This window comes from Saccopteryx bilineata, chromosome 6 (assembly GCF_036850765.1).
Source record: "Saccopteryx bilineata isolate mSacBil1 chromosome 6, mSacBil1_pri_phased_curated, whole genome shotgun sequence".
In the NCBI taxonomy this organism is placed as follows: domain Eukaryota; kingdom Metazoa; phylum Chordata; class Mammalia; order Chiroptera; family Emballonuridae; genus Saccopteryx; species Saccopteryx bilineata.
In genome coordinates this window covers 168,714,126-168,720,125 of record NC_089495.1, presented here as the reverse complement: position 1 = coordinate 168,720,125, position 6,000 = coordinate 168,714,126, and positions in this window count along the sequence as shown.

Sequence of the window (6,000 nt, the reverse complement as noted above, 5' to 3'; positions counted from 1 at the left end):
ACTTTCTTTAACAAACATTTAAATGGCAATGTCTACGACAGTGTGTTGGACAAACAAGTGTGTAACAAATGTGTTAGGCTTGCTCACCTTGTACTTTCCTTGATTGGTGCATGAGCACGCGGCAGGACGATGTGTGTATAGTCTGTGTAAGGCTGTGGGTGCTTGCCCTCCCGTGGCCAATTGCCTGCCTGCTTGGGAGGGGCCATTGTTTGCTATTGTTTGCCAGAAAAGTTTTTTTTTTAACCCAGGCTGTTTTGCTTGTGAGTCCTGTTTTGCCATGCCTGTTTGCGCATATGCTGTTGAGCAGGGTTCCCCAAACTTTACACAGGGGGCCAGTTCACTGTCTCTCAGACTGTTGGAGGGCCAGACTGTAAAAAAAACTATGAACAAATTCCTATGCACACTGCACATATCTTATTTTAAAGTAAAAAAACAAAACAGGAACAAATACAATATTTAAAATAAAGAACAAGTAAATTTCAATCAACAAACTGACCAATATTTCAGTGGGAACTATGCTCCTCTCACTGACCACCAATGAAAGAGGTACCCTTCCAGAAGTGCCGCGGGGGCCGGATAAATGGCCTCAGGGGGCCGCATGTGGCCCGTGGGCCCGTAGTTTGGGGACACACCCTGCTGTTGAGAGACTCTAATAAACGGAATGGTCCACCATTTTCTGGCTCTACAGTTCCTTTGCCATCTGCCCGAATCCAGTGTGAACCAGCATGGACATGGCCACTGGCCTTACAAAGTGCTTTGCAAATGTTAGCTCATTGAATCCGCATAGCAACCCAATGAGATGAATATTATTATTATGCACCTTTTTCAGAAACTGAGGCAAAGTGAAATAATTTTTTGTAAACTACTAAGGATGATGTAATTTTCTGTATAATCTATCTGTCATCTTTCATTCATTCATTCAATTACTATTTACTGAGCACCTGCCAGGCAGCCTTCTTGATGCTAATTTATTGGAGGTGTTGAGGTGTCCAATAATTAAAACTGATAATGGCTTAAAAATAAGTATACAGGTTGTAAGGCTGGTGGATAATGAGGAAGGTCACGTGGGTAGCCCAGACCCGTGAACTTTGGCTGGGATAGCCCACAACCAAGCATGCCAAAAGAAACTTCCCAAGATCCCTTTGGAAGAAAGCGACACCTCCGTCAGCCAGTGATATTTCACCACATCATATTAACTCAACCACCCTAGGGACCCTTTAAATATCTCTCATGCGGGTCACCCCTTGCGACTCCCCCTATCGGGCGGGAAGCGCTCTGTACTCAATAAAGCCTTTTATTATTCCACACTTCGTGGCTCCAGCCCCTTCCTTCTTTCTTGGTGGGAAAAATACCTTACACACGTCCTGGCGACTGGGTTAATTCAGTTGGTTTAGCATTGTCCCAAAATGACAAGGTTGTGGGTTCGATCAGTGGTGGGATTCAAATAATTTAACAATTGGTTTTCTACCCTAGCAACTGTTTTAAGTATAAAAAAAGATATACTGAAAGGTAGTTTATTATTTCATGCATTTAGTACTTAAGTCAGAACAATAAAAGAGGTACACAAAACTAGATTATAAGAGTTTAAAATATGAATGAAAAATATTAAATAATACCTGACAAAAACAATAAAACTGTTATTTAAGGTATTTCTGTATTGCTTCTTGATTGGCATCCTCACAATTTTCTTCACCTAGGGACAGAAGGAACATTACTGTGGGTGCTTAGAATATGCTGTTGTGAAGATAAACATTAACAAAGAGTAAGGAGGCCCTGGCTGGTTGGCTCAGTGGCAGAGCGCCGGCCAGGCATGTGGAGGTCCTGGGTTTGATTCCCAGCCAGGGCACAGAGGAGAAGCACCCATCTGCTTCTCCACCATTCCCCCTCTTCTTCCTCTCTATCTCTCTCTTCCCCTTCCTCAAGGTTCCATTGGAGCAAAGTTGGCCCAGGCACTGAGGATGGCTCCATGGCCTCCGCCTCAGGTGCTAGAATGGCTCCAATTGCAGCGAAGCAACGCCCCAGAGGTGCCGAGCATCCTCCCTGGTGGGCATGCCGGGTGGATTCCGGTTGGGTGCATGCAGGAGTCTGTCGTCTCTCTGTCTGCCTCCCCACCCTTCTCACCTCGGAAAAGTGCAAAATAATAATAATAATAATAATAATAATAATTTTTAAAAAGAGCAAGGAATGTAAATTTGTGATTTCCACATTGGGCGGTTTCCCAGCACCCACCCACCTTAGAGAGAATCCTGAATACAAGTGCCATTTTAACAACCAGTTCTCCAAACTCAACAAAAAATTAGGTATCGGTTCTGCCCAACCGGTGTGAACCAGCTGAATCCCACCACTGGGTTCGAGCCCTGGTCAGGGCACACAAGGAAAGCAACCAAGAAATGTATGACTGAGTGGAACAAAAAAAATGAATACTCTCCCTTCCTCTCTCTATCTCTTTAAAAATTAAAAAAAAAAAAAAAAAAAAAAGCCCTGGCCGGATAGCTTGTTTGGGTGGAGCATCGGCCTGGAGCACGGTGGTTGATGATTTGATTCCCTGATCAGGGCACATACAGGAACAGCTCTATGTTCCTGCCTCTTTCTCTCTCCCTGCCTCTCTCAAAATATAAATAGAGAAATAAATAAATAAAATAAAATAATAAGTATGCAAAGAGACCTAGCTTATGTCTCTGGGATGTTCTCTCTAATTTCCTCCCCCTTTCCCTTGACTGGGCATGCATCACCATTGCCATGTAGCTACTAGGGAGTTTGGATCTGCGGCTGGAAGTGATGATTCTGGGTCATAATTTCTTTCAGTGGTTGCCAACTCAAAGCCCACAGCATCCAGCTCCTGCAGGGGTCAAGAGCTTTTTTTTGTGTGTGTTAAATCCACAGTAGTTTTTAAAAATCAAAATTGCTTTTATTATACCATTACTCAAATAGGCACAAAGATAAAATAGGCATAAACTTCCTATGTTTATAGTACTAGTAAATCAAAATAAAAATTATAAAAGCCATCAAAACTTCACAAATAACAAAAGTCAAATCAACATTAGTTCATGTCAGAAAAAAATTGTGAGACATTTTGTTTTTTTTTTTTTTATTTTTTATTTTTATTTATTTATTTATTTTTTTCATTTTTCTGAAGCTGGAAACAGGGAGAGACAGTCAGACAGACTCCCGCATGCGCCCGACCGGGATCCACCCGGCACGCCCACCAGGGGCGACGCTCTGCCCATCCTGGGCGTCGTCATGTTGCGACCAGAGCCACTCTAGCGCCTGAGGCAGAGGCCACAGAGCCATCCCCAGCGCCCGGGCCATCTTTGCTCCAATGGAGCCTCGGCTGCGGGAGGGGAAGAGAGAGACAGAGAGGAAAGCGCGGTGGAAGGGTGGAGAAGCAGATGGGCACTTCTCCTGTGTGCCCTGGCCAGGAATTGAACCTGGGACTCCTGCACGCCAGGCCAACGCTCTACAGGCCAACGCTCTATCACTGCGCCAACCAGCCAGGGCAGCCTTGTGCGTTTTAAATTCACCTTTAAACAGGCTGTCACATCTTACTGGTCCTGTCATTAGTTAAAGAGTTAAAATCTTTGACAAATGTTTGTTTTACATTTACATGAGAATAATAATTTTACCTTTTCTAAAAATTCTCCTTTAACATTCATGTATTGTGGCATATTAGCCTTTGCTGACATGAAATTGCCTCTGAAATTTCTCCCTGTTTAAACAGCTGGCGGGTCGATGCTGATTCCCATGATGTTACATTCTGCCCTCTTGATGCATTTGTAGTACCTGTGGACATGGAGTTGTAAGTCTCAGGGACTTTTACACAGGTGTTTACACTCACATGCCTATGTTGTTGGGCTTTTAGAAACAATGTTTGGAGCTGATGTTGAACTTTGGGAGATCCTTCTTATGGGCCTACCTACTTTCTAAACTATTTGCTCTTGCTCCTCCTTCGGTGCCTGAGCCACATGTCTGGGCAGGGGCCTGCTGGGGAGATTCCTAGGGACCCACTTGAGAGCCTTGGAATTTAGATTTCTTCTTGAAGAGTCCTTTGGGTTGGTTTGACTTGTGAAACCTGTCTCTCAAAACCACCTCAGTATTTTCTTAGAAAGGAGATAAGGAGAAAGAATCTCTAAAAATGGGTAGAACATGCTCATTTCTTTGCCTCTGGACTGGGGCCATTCAACCTGGTGGCAGCCATTATTATGGGGCTATTGAGAGAGGACTGGAAATGTGACTAATGCCACTGATGAATGAAAATTTTAACTTTAATTTAAATTTGAAAACTGATGGTCCATTCAGTTATTTGAAAACTTAGCTTGTAAGCAAATCTCTTTCTTAATCACATAGTTTATGTATAAATTTTATGAAATCTAAATACAGAACAAGTATTTCTGATGACAGTTCAACTCCTAGATTGAAATATGTTGAAAATGTAAAATATACATGATTTTAAAGACCTACAAAAAAAAAAAAGTAAAATATTCCATTAATAGCTTTTCCATTGATTATATGTGAAATGATAATGTTTTGAATATACAGGGTAAAATAAAATAGATTATTAAAATTAATTTCACCTTTCTCTTATTGTTTTTAAACATGGTATTATAAAATTTGAGGTCCCCTACTGGAACACCATTGTACCGAGGTCTCACCATTGGGACAGGACTCCCTGGACCATGAATCCTCCCAGTCCTCTCCACTTCCTTCCTCATTTACCAAGGGGCACTCAAGTGATCCTTAACCCCGATTTTCTGCTTTGTTTTCTAATCTCAGTGGCTTTGTCTCCTTCCTAGATGATGGCATTGCCACCTTTCTCCAGTTACCCTGGCAAGGAGGAGTTTTCAGGTTTTAAGGCAATGGTTCTCAAAGGGTGCATTGGTGCGCCCTAGAAGATATCCAGGTGTGCCCTATGGTATTCCAGAGAAATTTGCGCCTGTTGGGGACCAAAAAACCAACAGAGTTTTTGGAATTTAGATTTTTGGGGGACATAAGTGTGGGGATTGGCTGTAAGCTGACAGTCTGCCCAACCCCCCACCTCACTTGCCTGATTAGGTTGCAAAAGGCTGTTAAGCTACAGTGCTGGATTGTTTACACTACCCCCCATGTTCCCCTGAAAGACTGGAGGCAAGTTTCTTCTATTCTTTGTTTGGTGAAAGTTAAGCTTTGCTAATGGCCTCACTTTGCCCTATAAGTAAAGCAAGATGTGGTTTTTGGGCACACTCTGTTCTTGCCAGCAGCAATTACAGGGCCTCCCAACCCTGTATTTTCTTAATTCCGCACCATTCCCACTCGGGACCTGGAATTACTAGCTGCACTGGTTTGCAGCATGTGCCGAGATATAAAAATAAATAACAGTTACTCTACTATACCATTTCATTATGGAAATACCGCTTTTATTGTTAACACATCATTATATTATTTTTAGATAAATACACCCAAATAAAATGGATAGATTTCTCAAAAAAAAGCGTGATATTGAAGAATCTGATTCTGGAAGTGAGCAAATGTTAAGTGCAAGTAAGAAAGCAAAATCGTGGCCTACTTGTAAATATAATGAAAGTTATTTAAGCTTTGGTTTCACTTGGACTGGAAGTGAAGATCATTCTTTACCGCTATGTTTAGTATGAGGATGTAAAATGGCAAATGAATCATTGCTTCCTAGTAAATTGAGTAAACATTTTAAAACTATACACTCTAATTTACAAGATAAATCTGTTTTTTCAAGAGATTGTCTGAACAGCAAACAAAAGTGACAAATTCTTTTAAAAGTATGACTGTTTCTGATAAAGCTCAAATCACTTCTTATCAAGTCTCAGAACTGATAGCAAAAAATATGAAAGCTCATACTTTAATTGAGTCACTTATTTGCCTGCATGCAAAAAAATGGTCATGACAATGCTAGCAAATGAAGTAGCAATGAAAATAAGCAAGATTCCTCTGTCCAACAATACAGCTCACAGGCTTATTATAGAAATATCTTCTGAAATCGAGAAAAATGTATGC